The 16391-nt window shown below is 42.5% G+C and overlaps 1 long non-coding RNA gene across 1 annotated transcript in view; it reads right to left on the bottom strand.

Moving 5' to 3' along the window:
* Positions 1 to 5939: 5939 nt before the first annotated feature.
* Positions 5940 to 16391, bottom strand: part of LOC136517433 (uncharacterized) — a 156123-nt gene continuing 145671 nt past the window's right edge. Inside the window, exon 3 of the long non-coding RNA XR_010774266.1 lies at positions 5940 to 6037. This is a non-coding gene — a long non-coding RNA (uncharacterized lncRNA). The remainder of the gene's footprint in view (positions 6038 to 16391) is intronic.

The raw sequence follows: 16391 nt of genomic DNA on the forward strand, positions 1-16391 counted from the left end.
GTGTAAAAGTTTGGCACCATTTCAGATCTTTTCGTGGGTAGACTCAGTTCAACCTATAATTAAACGGTCTCATCGTGCGGAAATTCAATTAAACCTCAGAAATTAGCAAACCATCTCCAGAAAATCCCAAACTTGGTGTTTCCTTCACACGTGGCAAGTGCAAGCCTGAGAAAAAGTTTGAGACCAATACGACACCGGAATGTTACACGAATTACATGCATGACAATAATTAAACACACAAAACCGTACATATTAAAATTAGAACACAATTAAACTACGACCTTGAAAACCTAGCTAAATAAACATTAATTACTATCAGAATCACTGCCGGGATCGATCAGGCCACGCACACTAACATACCTCTGTAGCCATATATGGTAATTGATGTCACGAATTATGTATCCGCTTGTATCGATGAAGTCCAATGCCCTAATGAGTGCACTCTCTCTTGCCTCACAATACCGAAAGAATGGTTGGCCATAGATGTAACCTATTGAACGACCACTGCCCCTGTTAGTAATCCTTATGCAGTACTGGCGTCCTTCTATAGTGAGCTGGCCGAGGTTTCCATTGCAGAAGTCCCAATCGTACCCGAGTTGCTCCGTAGCTTGGTCTAGAATGTCCGAGATAAAGAACCAGCTAAGTGCTGGTCGCAGCCAATCTATTGGGGATATAGTCTGCGACATATATGCATGCAACAATGATATTAAACTAATTACAGTTATTTGTTAGCATCAAAAAACAAAAGATGTTGGAAAATATTTCATACAATAGCTGGAACAGGGAACCGTGAAATGGCCACATTAGGAGCGAATGGCTCATCGCCAGGGTGGAAACCTGGTTCTTGTGGTGGGGGAGGTCCGTTGTTCATACCACCTGATCGATAAAATGCAAAAAAAATATGAACATAAAATATATGCACAAAAAATTCTTCCAAGTAAAATGTGGCAACATAATTAAATATAGATCGAATGCAAGGAATAAGAATATATATAAATATAGAATGCAAAGAAACATGAATATAAATATAGATCAAATGAATATAGATAGAATATTGGAGAAGACAACATATCAATACCATTGAAAAATGCAGGAGCCATGACCAAATCACATAGAGAGAGAGTGGATGTCTTGAGAAGTGGGAGTGAAATGTGAGAAATGAGACTGAGAGAGTTCGTGAGTGGGTGGGATCGATGTATGTGGCCGGCAGTTTGTTTTATATAGGGGGCATGGACATCACTGCCGGTTTTTAAATAGAACCGACACTGAAAGTTACTATCACTGCCGATTTTTAAATAGAACAGACGATGAAGGTGACTATCACTGTCGGTTTCTAAATAGAACCGACAGTGAAGGTGCATATATGTGAAGCATATATTTATTTAGACACTACAGTGGGAAAGTTTTAATAACAACGATATATTTATTTAGATAGTAATGAAATATATAAAAAAATTACAAAAATTAGAAATAAGTTACATATACGATAACAAAGACCTTACACTAAAATTCCATATACGATAACAAAGACCTATTTGCATACAGGTCAATGTTACCATCAATGTGTATCAACACATTATAATTTAACCACCTTAGTAGCATTCTTCTAGCACCAACTAGGGTCAAACAACAGCACCGAGGTGGTCTACGAGCTATACCGGTTGGAGATGATAAGTGGCATCGATGAATCCATGCCTCTGATGTACATGGCCTTTTTCTTGGTACAGTCCAGAGCACATCGGATTCAGCTCGACACCACAGCGGATGGCTCTGTGAACCTCGTGGCATCTCCAATCTTCGACGTTGCTCTATCTTCAGTAGCATTCTTCTAGTACCTCATGTGTGCACCATTTTGGTGGGCTACGATGCATAATGATATCTGTGGTTTGTTGTGAGGAAAACATTGTATCATGGCTGATAAGGCCTGGCTGAAACCAACATGTATGGAGAGGCTAGCTCCTGGCCTAGGGCTATTTTATAGGGGCTAGCAGTCATGGTTGTGGTCATAGGAGCACTGTTGGCATGTGAGGAGCATCTACATATCATTGTCGGTTTTAGTTTAAAAACAGATAGTGAATGGGGCCTTCTGTGTTGGTTTGAGCAACCGACTGTGATAGAAACTATCACTGCCGGTTTTAAAACCAAAACCGACAGTGAAGGACCCTGCCACCAACTTTAGGTAAAAAAAAACAGTGTCGGTTTGGAGCCTACCATCGCAGCCTTTTGTAAATAATATAAAAAAGTTTGGCCCGCCTGAGATTCGAGCGCAGGTCATGGGGTCGAGAGTGTGCGGCCTTAACCGCTGAGTTAGGATAGGGAGTTCGGTTAGAATGGTTTTATTTTTTCTTTTATCCCATTGTAATGCACTACTAAATAATAAATACAAAATCAAAAAAGTTTGGCCCGCCTAGGATTCGAGCGTGGGTCTCAGGGTACAGAGTGCGCGGCCTTAACCGCTGAGCTAGAATAGGGAGTTCACTTATTTTGCTTTTCTTTCTTTATTTATTAATAGAAATAATGCAGTTAGTTTATATTCTAAAATAACACAAAAATTTATGTCTTGATTATTTAATTCTATGATAATGAATTAATGGTCTATAATTATCAAATAAATAGTGTTTGTGAACATCATCTTAATATTTGATTACATAGTCAATAATTAAATTGTAGAGATGCGCACAAAATATAAATTAAATATTCAGTACGAATTACTGATACAACGTCTGCATAATGATTACATAGTTAACAATAATCTAACTATCTTTAGGTCCATCAACAATGAGGGCTTCATTGTGATCAATTCGTACGTAAGCAGGTTCGTCACCCTCTTGAAGGATAGGTAGGGGTACGTTCGCCCCGAATGGAGGCATTTCCTAATAGCCCCTGTAGTCTTCTTCGTCCGTCACTCCATTGACACCGACAATCTTCCTTTTCCCTTCTAGGACTACTTTTAGCCTTCCTTTTGTCTTGTTGTCCCTTGCATAGAAGACTTGCATAACATCTCTTGCAAGGACGAAGGGGTCGTCTCTGTATGCGGTATTAATGAGATCAACGGTAGTGAACCCTTCGCTGTTAGAGTTGATTTCCTCGAGCCGGACCCACTGGCAGCGAAAAAGAGCTGCCTTCAACGGACCGTAGGCTAGCTCCCATATCTCCTCCATGAAACCGTAGTATGTCGCCTGCACGTTGCCGCTCTCGTCGTGAGCATCAAAACGAACACCACAATTTTGGTATGTGCTCTTTCTATCTTGCTTTTTTGTGTAAAATGTGAATCCATTGATCTCATACCCTTGGAACTTAAGATATGTACTTGAAGGTCCCTTGGCTAAGGCATCCAGTTGATTACCCAACTTTATTCCAAGCAAGCGACGTCGCAACCAGCTGACAAATTCCTCCTTATGTTTTTTTATCCAGCCAAGCCCGTGACCTGCTCGGATACAGAGTTTGTAGCGATTGCCTATGCTCATCAATGTATGGCATCACACCCTCGGCTTGCTGGAGAACAGCGAACTGTGCATATCTGAAAGAAACAGGGTCGTCTACTGTAACAGATTTCTCCCCGATCGTTCCTTTGGCACGTAGTCTTCCCTCATGACGAGATTCTAGAACTCTGACCCTTTTGATGTCTAGATAATATGTGCAGAACTCAATGGCCTCCTCCGTTGACCATCCTTCAACCATGCCCCCTTCTGGCCTGAATTTGTTCCTAACATACCTCCTAAAAACTTTCATCAATCTTTCGAAAGGAAACATCTGATGCAGGTACATTGGGCCAAGGGCTCTAATTTGGTCAACAAGATGAATGAGCAGATGCAATGTGATATCAAAGTAAGTCGGCGGGAAATGCATCTCAAGCCTACCAAGAGTTTCGGCTATGTCCCGCTGTAGCTGCTCTAGCGTGGACACATTAATGACCTTTTTTGAGATCGCGTTGAAGAACGAGCAAAGCTTTATGATTGGGGCATGGACCTTTGGGGGAGGATACCATGCAGGGCAACAGGGAGCAGCTGAGTCATAATGACATGACAGTTATGGGCCTTCATAGGGCCATAGTTGAACTTGAGTTCTCTCATGTTCACTAGCCTCTTCGGGTTCGCACAGTAGCCCGTTGGGACTTTGAGTTCATTGAAGAAAGAAATAAGCGCACGCTTTTCTTCCTTCTTCAATGTCCATGACGCAACCAGAAGTTCAAACTAGCCATTCTTTAGCTCCACGGGATGCAGCTCCTTTCTGATTCCCAAGTGTTGCATGTCCAGGCGTGTGGCTAGTGAATCCTTCAATGTCCCCCCGGTGTCCATCAAGGTGTTAAGAGTGTTAGCGCACACGTTTTTAGTGATGTGCATGGGATCAAGACAGTGGCGTACACTCAGAAATGGCCAGTAAGGTAGTTTCTAGAAAACAGATTTTTTCTTCCAAACGCTCCCATCAGGCGCTGCTACTGCATTGTCCCCCTTCCCAAGGACAACCTCTAGTTTGTTTTCTCGAAGTATCATAGGCCCATCTTGATATTTTGGAGCTAAGCATTTCTCAATAGTACCATTGAAATCTTTTCTGTTCCTGCGGTAAGGGTGATCCTTAGGTAGGAACCTATGATGTCCCATATAAACTATCTTTGAGTTATTTGACAGATTTACCGCATCGGTGTCGTCCAAGCACTCAACACATCCAGTATAGCCTTTTGTCTTCTCTCCGGACAACGAACCTCGACCTGGCAGGTCGTTGATTGTAGCGATAAGTACTCCCTTGATCATGACATGTTCCTTTTTGTACTCGTCCCAAACATCTAGCACACCCTTTTCAAACATCTCCACTAGTTCATCGATCACTGATTCCAGAAACACATCGATGTCATTCCCAGGCTGTCTTGGCCCTTGGATCAGTAGTGGCATCTGGATGTACGACCGCTTCATACAGACCCAAGGTGGAAGGTTGTATATACAAAGTGTCACTGGCCAGGTGCTATGATTGCTTCTAACTTGGTCGAAATGATTCATCCCATCTGTGCTCAAAGCAAACCAAAGGTGCCTTACCTCTCCACTGATGTCCTTATAGAACATAGTATTGACAGTCCTCCCGTCATGCCCATCGGCGGGGTGCCTCATCATTGTATCTTTCTTATGCTATTCGCCATGCCAGCGCAACAGCTTGGCTGACTTTGCACATGCAAACAGCCTATGCACCCGAGGAGCTATAGGGAAATACCAAACGACCTTTACGGGACCTCCTCTGGTCTTAGTACCCTCATCTGACAGCCCTTCCTTGTACCGTGGAGCTTCACACTTGGGGCACTTGTCCAAGTCTTTGTATTTTTCTCCACGGTACAATATGCAATCATCGGAACATGCGTGGATTTTTTCAACCTCGAGGCCGATGGGGCAGATCATATGCTTGGCCAAGTATGTCTTTTCTGGCAACTCATTTTTTTCTGGGAGCATTTTCCTTATTATGCCTAACAACTGATTGAAGCCTTTATCGTTCAATCCGTTTGTTGATTTGAACTCTAACAGCATGATATCGGCTTTCAGTTTGCTCATTGGACAATTCCTATACAATGGTGTTTTGCCATCTTGTCTCATTTTCTCTAGCTTTCTCAGCTGTCTTTCACTAAGACATCCGGTCTCTACATTACGTAGCAGCTGAGAAATGCCATCGTTATCCTCGGTGTTGTCAGTCAGCGTGTTCCTAAACACATTATTAACTGTGGCCATAGGTTTCATGTTGACACCGGGTTCCTCGTCAGCATCGTGGATGGCTACGTCAGGCATGTCCACATCATTATCGTTTTCCCGCAGAACATTCACACCAACCTCGCCATGCATAGTCCCTATTGTATAGTTTGGCATGAACCCCTTGGTAATCAAGTGCGATCGTATAGACTCAATTTGACGAAAGTTCCTATGATTGTTGCAATCTTTGCATGGGCAGAAGACAGGGTTCCCATTCCCAGCATGGGCTTTGGCATCGGTGATAAACTGGCTGACGCCATGCATGTACCGCTTGTCCATTCGGGACAGATGCATCCACTCTCGATCCATCTCTGCACAAAAAATACTGAGACAATAATTATAAATAATTAATAAGAAATCGAGCTTCATGAACAACAATTGTAGCTCGAAAGTACCATTTTTGGAAAATATTATTGTGCACTAATTATTGAAAAATTGAAATTGGTAGTCCCGGTCCTGTAAATTGAAAATCATAGTAAAAAACAATTATTGCACAATATTGAAGAACAACTATTCTACTCTACTTCTAAGTACTAATTATAGCATCACATACTAACAATGATGATCTTGACCACCATGGAATAATTAGCTAGGAATTTAAATGTGTTCATAGACACCAACCTTTTGGATGATGGATTCACCATAATTTGAGCCTGGCACAAATGTCCAATTGGAAAAGTGCTCTCTAGAATGGAGAAAGAACTAGAATGAGAATCAAGCAATGTAGCCATCAAAACGAAGCTAATTAAGCAAAAAATCAAAGGAGTCGATGTTTGTTACTAACCTTAAAGAAAAAAGATCAAGTCATTCTTCAAAATCCAAGCACTAGCCTCATGATGAAGAGCAGCCGCAACAATGGAGGGAAGGGCCCAAACGAGTGCCTCTGTTCTCGGGATGGAAGAGAGGAGAAAGGAGGGGACGGCTGCAGTCTTTTTGTGTTGCAGGCTTATCACTGTCGGTTCTTGGCTAGAACCGACAGTGATAGAGCCCTATCACTGTCGGCTCTTGGCTTAAACCGGCAGTGATGAGTGCCCGCCAAAACACTGTCGGTTCAAGCCACAAACCGGCAGTGATGTGGTCCTTCACTGCCAGTTTTAGCCCAGCCCCAATCATTTTTTCATTTTCAAGCTCATAACCGGCAGTGAAGGTAAATCACTGCCGGTTCTCACAAATATGGCAGTGATGAGGCCGGCAGTGATGTGCAAATCTGGCATAGTGTATTATAGCTCATTTTAGCTTGATTAGCTCTAAATAAGACATCTTTGATTTTATTTGATTAAAAAATACATCAACACCTATATTATCAAAATTGGTTTCGTTGAATTCTTCAGTGAAATGTGTCTTAATAGCTATTCCCCCGGTCCTGAAATATAAGCAATTCAAGGTTTAAAATATATACCAAATTAAAAGGGATTTTAGGTGAACAAATACTTGAAAAGACAACATTCACATGCATACTTAGACCATTAGTGACTGTGACAAACCCAAATATACTGATCTTCTCCACATATGGGTCAGGATTCCTTTCAAAAAACACTACTACACAAATAATTTTGGAAGACGGTGCCCAAACATTAATGGAGGCGGGCACAAAATCCAACCGCCTCCTAAAATGCTGGGCTATTAACGGAGGCGGTCATTTTTATTTACCGAGATGGTCACGTTTGTCCTTCTCCATAAATCGATTTACGGAGGCGGTCAAAATCCAACCACCTCGTAAAATCGATTTATGGAGGCAGGCGCACTAAGACAACCGCCTAAAAAAATAACCTATTTTCGGAGGCGGTCGTCTTAAGGTGCCAGTTTATACCAAAATTTAGGAAGAGGAACGCGGGAACTCGAAGCTTCTAGGATTGTGTCATCAAGGAATCGATTAGATGTGAATCGATATCAGGTGATTTAGATGCGATGTCAGAATCGGCTATTTTATAGATGACGTCAGCAGATAGCGTCAATGAGCTATGCTTGAATGGCACTAGGAGGATGTGTCGGACTCTACAAATAAGGAAAATTAGGGTACAAGTTATTATTAAGTTAGGAAGTTTTCTTTTATTCCAATAATTGTAATGAGTCGTATTTGAGTAGGATTCATATTTAGGTTCCGGGTATAAATATTAGATCCTGGTTATTGTACAAGAGGACGAACACTCAATCAATACAATCTTTTCGGCTTTCGCCATCGCATTAGGAGTAGGAGTACTGTAGATCTCGGCGAGTTCTTTAGCAAATAGGGTTGCATCGACTAATCGACCTCCAACTTGCTTGTGAGTATCGTTACGACTTGTATTGTGCTTATAAAGCCGCATCAGTGGATTGATCTTTTATGAGCTATAATATAAGTTAGTTGTTGATCCATATCAAATTTTAGATAATTTGACTATAAATTAAGACAAAAATAGAACGACGTGCATTCTTCCTCCAGATGGAGGTAGCACTGCAGCACTCCCTCCGTCTCTTTTTTAACTGTCGTTCAAACATATCGAGGAGCTAAATATACTTAAATTTAATTAAACATATATAAGAGGTTACTAATTATGATATGTAATAATAAGTATCATTAAATTAACCATTGCATATATGTTTGTGATACACTTATTTGGAGAAACAAATATCACTAACATTTTTTAGTCAAAATTTAGACGATGACACCTAAAAATACTGTGGCCGTGCTGTCGAATCGATGGCATGGTCAGATCAGGCGATCAGACATCAGTTGCTTGTTATGTCATGCAGCATGCATGTGAGGCTATGAGCGCTAGCTTGTCGTCGTCCCTCTGCACCATCAACTCGTGCTCTATATCTCGCTCACAGATTGAGGTTTGAATCGACGCCGCTTCCAGGTGGGAGAGCCGGTCGATAGGATCATGCCATGCATCCTGGTGGTGTGTCATGCATGTATTTTCTCACATGTGTCATCCATGCCTGCCTGCAGATCGCCGTGCTTTGTAACTGAATTCATGACCCAACTTTGTAATTACCATCACCGGCTTTTCGCCGGAATCTGTGGAAAGAAATTGAGGTAGGGATAGTTCACACCCTGACCTTTCAAAAGGAAAAACTTGTACTAATATTAGAACGCAATATTGGCTCTACACGTCGTAGCTTCGATTCTGCTGTGTTTACACATACAATAATACAGTAACGTACCTCGATAAACCTTTAGAATTGCTCTTGGCAAACAAACAAACGTGAGCTTTCAACAGGATGCAAGAAATGATCTCCTAGCTGTCCCTGCTGGATCGGAATATAATATAATCTGGATATATATTCGATATCCCGTAACTGCCAGGCCACCTCTCAACTCCATAAAATATGTCTTGAAAGCTACACGATCCAGTTTTTCTACTGACGGGTGACGTACGGCTACCAACCGACATATTGTTTTCTACCAGCAAAAAGATTTGGGTCGATGCTGCATGGCATGATCTGGATACAATATTGCCCACACAATATATAATATTTGGTGCCTGCCGGGCCATCAGCTACTTACCCTACCAGATTCAGTTTCTTTGCCAAGTGTTTGCCTCAGGCACTCGGCAAAGGTCAATATACACTCGGCAAAGTCTTTACCGAATATTACACTCGGCAAAGGGCGCTCGGTAAACAGTTTATCAGCAAAGACCTCTTTGCCGAGTGCACTTTATCGGGCACTCGGCAAAGCCTTTGCCGAGTGCTAATCTGACACTCGGCAAAGAAAAGTCGCCGTGACGGCGAGCGTCACCGTGACGGCGGCTTTGCCGAGTGTCAAGGTCAAGCACTCGGCAAAGGTCGACGCTTTGCCGAGCGCCGTTGACTCAGACACTCGGCAAAGTTGGCCACTGTGCCCAGTGCCACCGGCAAGACACTCGGCAAACAGGCGACCTTTGCCGAGTGCCTTGCCCGTGGCACTCGGCAAATCTGTGATGTTTGTCGAGTGCAATGGCCTTTGCACTCGGCAAAGCATGTTCCCAGGTAGTGACTTTGCCGAGTTTCATGGCCATTATACTCGGCAAAGTGACTGAAAACAATCTTTTTTATTTGTTTTTTACATCCCATCCAAACAAACAAAAGATATATATAACAAACATCACCAACATCATATATATATATCACCAATACCACATATATATCACAAACGTCACATATATATCACAAACGTCACATGTCTCACAATATATCATAAATAAGTTCACAAGTAATCCAAGTGCTCCATCATCTACAACCACAATTGCAAATAGAAGTACTATTAACAACCACAAGCATCATCACCAAGATGGCCAATGAGACTGATTTGGTGAAGGATTCGCTGAAGCATGAGGATCGTTCGATGCCACCGATTGATTATGCACAAAGGAGAAGAGATTGCATGTGTGAGACAAGATAAATATATACCATACATGAATAAAACTTTCATACTCCACTAGGTTTGACCGTAAGCATGAACATACAAACTAAAACATTTATACTCACATGAGTAGAATAGTGAGGAGGTGGAGGTGTAGGTGGAGCGAATAGCGAAGGTGGCGGAACTACACCCGTAGCGGCGCCAAGACTTTGCATGTACTGAAGAATGTCCGCCATCCTCCGCTGCTCGGCCTCCACCCTCTCCATCTTCGCCTGCATCTGCTCACGTATCCTCCTCTCTTGTTCCAGCTGGGCCTACAATATATTCACCCCAATGTTACAATAATGCAAAGGAAAGGTATGAAAAAACCAATGAACGACGAATAAACCAGGAATAACCTCGAGTGCCTCCACCTGGTGGTGTGAAGTGTCCTACCGAGGTCGTATGACCGGGCTCATGCTCGTGCTTCTTGCTCGAATCTGGGAGAGACTAGGAGTAGCGGGCGAGTCGATTGCGCCGTCGCCAATCTAGTACCGCCCATACTTCTTGCCTCCTCCCACCCTCATGACGACTTCTCCATCAAGGTCTTGTCGATCCATTCATTGGTGACCTGACCCTGACTTGCGCAGCCCGTGTACATCCACTCACGGTCCTCCATCCTCTAACATATATAGCGGCGAGTAATGTAAGCATCAATTGCATCTACACGACGTTCCTACACTGGTGCAGCAAGGCTTTTTGCTCCCGGTTGGGAAACCCCTTTAGTCCCGGTTTCCCAACCGGGAGCACCAATCCAGGACTAAAGGTACACTCCTTTAGTCCCGGCTTGACGCCCGGGACTAAAGGGGGACCTTTAGTCCCGGTTGGAAACACCAACCGGGAGTAAAGGGGGCCTCCAGGCCTGGCCAGGGACCGCCACGGGGCAGGACCTTTAGTCCCGGTTGGTGTTACCAACCGGGACTAAATGTCCCTCTTTTTTTTTCCTTTTTCTGGTTTCTATTTTTGGTTTCTTTTTTCATTTAATGATTAGTTTTGATATTAAAATACATTTTCGAATACGCTGCTAATAGTAATATATATGTGTACTTCGCACGCGTAAGTTTTCGTTCGAACTTTGTACATAAATAACAAACGAATATACGCGTACATGCATATATATATGATGATCATATATATACACACGTTATTTTATGTACATATAATATGTGCATACATATATACATATACATATATATATATATATATATATATATATATATATATATATATATATATATTACAAAGGTTTGATATATAAATTGTTTATGTCCTTAGCAATTCACTCCGCCAGATTTGGCATCCACGTTTCGTTCGGGTCATTGTAGAACTCGCCGTTGGGGTTGATGACCTGGTCATTTAGAAATCCTGCTATAGTCTCTCGAATTGCTTTATGTTGGTCAAGTCGTATGACTCTTTTCCTCAACCATTCAGTCTTCAATAAAAATTAAAGGAAAAAGTATTAATATATATATATATATATATATGTATGTGTATTATTCTCATGTAATTACTTATAAAAATGAGAGCAATAAAGAAATTGTAAATATACGATCGAAATAATATAAAGGAAAAAGTATTTATATACGTACTTTGAGTTGCTCTTCAGGAGTTCTCTTTGAGTACGCCATGATGAACTCGCAAACATAGTATCCGCAGTAGTTGTTACCCTGCTCCTACCTTAGAACCCACTTTTACGACAAAAAAATCAATTAGGGTGAATTGAAATCATCATATGGTGTTAATTGAATATAAATGTGTAGTTATAGTACTTACTTTGTGTGCGATTACATCCAGTGGCGCTTTGCAATATTTCATTTTTTGTTCCTCAATGAACCTTATCCAAACCCTGGTCCCAATAAAATAAAAAAATAATTTAACCTTTAATAATTGTTGAGAGATCGGCGCCATTATATATATATATATATGTTGTTATAAAGAAACTAAATTAATTACCCTTGTATAATATCTATCATGTCTTGATACTCCGTTTGCGGTTTTCTCAACGAGTCTAAGATTTTCAATCTACTATTGGCCAGTGATTGCTACATAAACATATATATATGTGTGTGTGAGAGAGAGAGGTAACTAGCTAGTAAGGAAATATTGATGTCCCATATATATGATCGACATTAATTACTTATAATAACACTCACTTGAAGTTGTAGGGGAAGAGTATCTCCTTCTTGTCACGTTGGTTCACTAAGAAATTCATGAGATTTCTCTCAGGTTGAGGCTTATAATCCTTCGGGGGGGTTAGGGTGTTTGTATACGACATACGGATCAACGAACCCAACATCATTATCCTTTCTCTTTCTAAGTTCTGTCATCTCATATCTGCATACATGAAAATTATGAATATATATATTGTGAATATGTAATAAAGAAATTGTGAATATAGTAGAAAATAATCACACTTACAGACAATAGCAGCTAATGAGACTTTTGTCGAGAGAGTCCAGGTGGCATAGTTGGTGTAATTCTGAAAGCTCGACATAGATAATGTCATTGCCATAGAAGTAATGGTGGTTTCTAATTCCGACAGAAAGATAGATTTGTCCCGCATCAGACGCCGACATGTACCACCCGTTTAGCAGGTACATTTGCGTACCTAGTTCACCTAATTTCTCTGGGTTGTATAGACTCTGGCCTGGTACAAATTTCTTGTAAGGATCCACTTCCAGAGCAGATGGTCCTTTAGCGAGCACTTCGGCAAGGTTCAAACCAGTTTCCTCATAAAACCGAAGAAACGACTCATAGCCACCTACCTCCGCCACTAAGTTTAAGTTTGAACCATATTTGCTAGGAACGACAAGGGGGGGGGGATTGATTGTTGCGTTTGTTGTCCGAGTTGTGCAACACCTTTCCCTACTCTCTTCTTTTTTTGCGCCGCCTCATATGACTTGGTGATAGAGCGGTCATAGTCCGATATCGGTTGTTTCCCGGCGCTCTTAAGAGAATCCCATTTTTTTTGTTCCAACTTCTTTCTTAGCTGATCTGGAGGTAGGAAGAAGTATGATGGCTCCGGGTTCTCCCTCGCTCGTCGTGCCTGTTTTGCACCTTCAAAGAAATATGTCACTTCTTTTTGTACTGCATCCTTTAATTCCTGTTCACTTTTCTCATAAGATAGTTTTTGGGGAATAACTGGATGAGTATTTGCTTTCTGCTTCTATGCTGGCGGGCAGGGCAACGGCTTCGTTTGCAGGGCGGACCTCTTAGGGGCTGGCTTCCTTGGAGGCGGGGGAGGCGTTGGAGACCGCCTTGGAGGCAGTGCAGACTTTGGAGGCGGCGGAGGCGTTGGAGACCTCGGCGGAGGAGTTGTGGACTTCCTTGGAGGCGGCGGATGAGTTGGAGATGGTGGGGATGGAGCAGTGCCTTCGAAGGCGTCATCATTGCAGTGAGCACTATGATGGTCGGGAGAAGCAACAACTGGACTTTGGTTGGCGGAGGCCCTGCTTTGTGAGTACAAAAAATAATGAGATATAAGTAAATGCTTATTATTAGTCATACCTATAGAAAATTATCAAAAAATGTTTTGTTAACTTTTGTCCGCACCTAATGTCTGCTGGCGGTGGAGCAGACGCCCCAGGGATAATGATGTAGCGCTTGCGCCATAGTATATATGCCTTCTCTGCTTCTCCTAGAATCTTCTCTCCAACACCTCTAGGAATGTCAAGAGCTAGATCCTCATAACCTTTGCTCACTTTATCCACTGCGACCCTAGCATATCCAGGTTGTATTGGTGCCCCATGGATTCTTGTTGTCTTGGTAGGGTCTGGAGGAGTAAAAACACCGACAGTGACCTTGATTGTGTCATTCCCCCTTGGAACATGTAGCTCAATTGATGTCATTGGAGTAGTGACATCATCCATGGGGAAGCGCAGCGCTGCGTCATCTTGCTTTGGCAGCTCAGTGGAAGCGCAGCTGCTTTTCACCTGACCAGGGGGGCTAATATTAACATTCATTCCTGGCTCTGATGCCTGCCTCTAGGCACTCATTGCTATCTGCACTTGCTTTCTGATTTCTTCCTGCATTCTTGCTTCCATTGCTTTTTCTCGCTCCTTTGCTTCAAGCACCATTTCCTCCAACATTGTCACTCGCGCTGCTTGCTCCTCCTTGCTTCTCTAGCGGCTTTGGTAGGTTTCCCTGTCATTTGGGAAACCATGAACCCATGGAGTGTTGCGTCCTAAGCCTCTGGTTCGGCCAGTGTGTTCAGCAGTCCCGATGGCATACGTCAACTCAACCTTCTCTCTATTGGGCTTGAACACACCAATCTCTTTAGCTTCTATAGCAAAAGCCAATCGGCGTGCTGCTGTTTTGAGTTTTTGCCCATACACTGCCAGGCCGGTTTGTGGGTCGAGTCTTCCCCCATGACCGAAAAACCAATTCTTCGAGCGTGGGGGCCACTTGGCTGATTCTGGTTCGATCCCCTTAGCAATAATGTCCGCTTCCATTTTTTGCCACTTTGGAATGGCAGTATCGTAGCCACCTGATCCCATGTCATGGTGGTATACCTTTTTTTGGGCATTCTCTTGGATCCTTCTCACCCGTGCCTCACCCTCTGCTGATGTCTTGTACTCTACGAAATCATTCCAATAGGGCCTCTGTTTCAAGATCGGGCCCGTAGCAGTATTGAAATTTTGCGTTTCGTTCTTCTTGATGTATGTGTTGTATAGGTGTTTCTTCCAAGTCTGGAATTGTGTGGCCATCTTCTTCATAGCCCACGATCGAACTAGCTCCTTTAATTCACAGTCATTGATATCATCATAATCATCCGCTTGCAACGTGAAATGGGCAAGGATATCATTCCAGAGCAAATTCTTGTCAACATCAGAGACAAAACTAACATTAGGCTAGTTGATCTTTTTCTTCCATTCATGGATACTGATCGGAATTCTATCCCTTACAAGGTGCCCATAGTGTTCCACGAATTTCCTTTTATGTGGACCAAGTGGTTCGCCTGTCTCGATGTTGAATTCTGATATTATGTACCGGCCCTCCAGTGGTTTCTTCGGTCCTCGAACATTTTGGCTCTTCGCCGTTGTGGTCGCCGATCCAGAGGGCTACATATAAAAAAAATAATAAATAAATATCTTTTGTACACAGAAATATATACAATATTCACATATAATATATATTTAGTATATATACCTCGCCTGTATTTTCTTGCAAAACATTTTCTTGCTCATTTTCAAGAGCTAGGTATTGACTTCCGTCATCAACATCCTGCTCACCAGCATTGACAATAATATTCATCATTTCTTCCTCCATGTTGTCTCCCGGGGCAGCCATATCTAACAAATTTAACAAAATTTAAGTCACATATATAAACAAGTCATATATATACAATAAGTCATATACAAATTTATCTAAGTCACATATATATAAACAAGTCATATATGTAAACAAGTCATATATGTACAATAAGTCATAAACAAAATAAATCTAAGTCACATATATAAACAAGTCATATAAACAAGTCATATATATAAACAATTCATATATGTAAACAATCATATATGTCAACAAGTCATATATGTAAACAAGTCATATATGTAAACAAGTCATATATATAAACATGTCATATATGTAAACAAGTCATATAAACGACGAATTCGCCCTAGAGAGAACGACGAATGGGCGAATTCGTCGTTCTCGCTAGGGCGAATTCGTTGTTCTCGCTAGGGCGAATTTGTCGTTCTCGCAAGGGTGAATTCGTCGTTCTCACTATGGCGAATCGTCGTTCTCGCTAGGGTATACAACAATGGGGCGGCGTTGCTCCGCATATACAACAACGGGGTGGCGTTGCTCCGCATATACAACAACGGGGCGACGTTGCTCCGCATACAACACAACGAGGCAGCGTTGCTCCGCATACAACACAACGATGGCGTTGCTCCGCATACAACACAACGAGGCGGCGTTGCTCCGCATATACAACAACAGGGCGGCGTTGCTCCGCATATACAACAACGGGGCGACGTTGCTCCGCATACAACACAACGAGGCGGCGTTGCTCCGCATACAACACAATGAGGCGGCATTGCTCCGCATACAACACAACGAGGCGTTCCTCTGCATATATCACATACAAACACATATCAACGTACGTATGGGTCGGCGGTGACGATCGACGTACGTAGGGGTCGGCGGTGATGGGCGTCCGGAGGTGGTGATGATGAGGCGGCGAGGGGCGTGGCCGGTGGCCGAGGCTCCTCCTCCTCCCTTCTCCTTCTTCCTTCTCCCTTCTCCTCCTCCCTTCTCCTTCTTCCTTCTCCCTTCTCTCCTCCACCTCCCTTCTCTCC

This window comes from Miscanthus floridulus, chromosome 17, assembly GCF_019320115.1.
Source record: "Miscanthus floridulus cultivar M001 chromosome 17, ASM1932011v1, whole genome shotgun sequence".
Taxonomy (NCBI): domain Eukaryota; kingdom Viridiplantae; phylum Streptophyta; class Magnoliopsida; order Poales; family Poaceae; genus Miscanthus; species Miscanthus floridulus.